The following is a 1,613-nucleotide window of genomic DNA, read 5'->3' as shown; positions in this document are numbered from 1 at the left end:
CGGCTCAATACTACAGTAACACGGCTCACTACAGTAACACATATCTCCACCCCAGTAACACACCCCTACACCCCAGTAACACACCCCTACACCCCAGTAACACACCCCTACACCCCAGTAACACACCCTTACGCTCCAGTAACACAGTAACACACCCTATGCTCCAGTAACACACTCCAGTAACACTCGTCACTCCATCATTCGCTCGCTCAATAGTTGCATCTACCCAATGACGTCATCCTCCATGGTACATTAAAGGCGATACGGTCTAACATGACACAGATAACGACGAGGATCCCACCTTAAGCCCTTCTGGAGACCTTATCTTCTCCCTCCCCGTATCTGCCACGCCAGATAACCTGTAGTGAACCAGGTTGATTCACGGCTCTACACACATTACACGATTCCACACGATTCATTCATTCTAGTCACCGTCGTTGCAAGGATGCCACGCCCGCCCTAGTGATGTCGTCATTGATTAAGTCACCGTGTAGGTTCGCGCATGCTCATTGCTAAACACTTCTCTACCTACTAAAACGCGATAAAATTACATTTAACATTATTATGAATTCTAAGAGGAGAATCTGTGATAGCAATAGTAAAACCACAGCTTGACGAGAAGAAGGAAGTATTGTACTTGGCTCTCTGGCGGTGAGATCATGGTGGTGACGTCAGAGATTGATGACGTACGTTGTGTTTATAGCGGTAGGTGCGGCCCCACAAGGTTAACTGCAGACGTTAGTTCCCCACCACCCTGCTCACCTGTGTGTGTGTGTGTGTGTGTCCTACTCATCTATACATACATGCAAACACTCACAGTGATTCACAAACACACACAAGGGTGGGCGTACACAGAACTTGAGACGGCCGCACGGTTTAGAAAGTTAAAAATTCGCCTCATGTGTCTGTACAACAAACAAACACATGATATGAACTGAGGTGTACATAAACAAACACACTAACAAACATTTTTATTCACATTCACTTAAACAGAAACACATATGCATTCTGTGTGTGTGTGTGTGTGTGTGTGTGTGTGTGTGTGTGTGTGTGTATGTGTGTGTGTGTGTGTGTGTGAATCAGTCAGCCTCCTTGAGACAAGCACTGTGCTACCTGTAAGATGTACAGAGGCAGTGACTTCGCTGGTCCTCACACTTAACCTTTCATCTCCTGCCGTGACCTCTTCATGACCAACCTCTGACCTCTTACGGCCGACCTCGACCTCTAATCCTCACTGTTGACCTCGACCTCTTAATCTCACTGTTGACCTCGACCCCGACCTCTTACGGCTGACCTCGACCCCTGACCTCTCACTGTTGACCTCGACCTCTTAACTTTCATTGTTGACCTCGACCTCTTAACTTTCATTGTTGACCTCGACCTCTTACTCACTGTGTGACCTCGACCTCCAACCTTCACTGTTGACCTCGACCCTTAACTCACTGTTGACCCTGACCTCCAACTCTCACTGTTGACTTCGACCTCCAACTCACTGTTGACCTCGACCTCCAACTCTACTGTTGACCTCGACCTCCAACTCTCACTGTTGACCTCGACCTCTTAATCCTCACTGTTGACCTTGTCCCCTGACCTCTCACTGTTGACCTCGACCT

The sequence above is a fragment of the Homarus americanus genome, unplaced genomic scaffold (genome assembly GCF_018991925.1).
Source record: "Homarus americanus isolate GMGI-L3 unplaced genomic scaffold, GMGI_Hamer_2.0 scaffold39170, whole genome shotgun sequence".
NCBI classification, from domain to species: Eukaryota; Metazoa; Arthropoda; class Malacostraca; order Decapoda; family Nephropidae; genus Homarus; species Homarus americanus.
Note: the sequence above shows the minus strand (reverse complement) of the source record.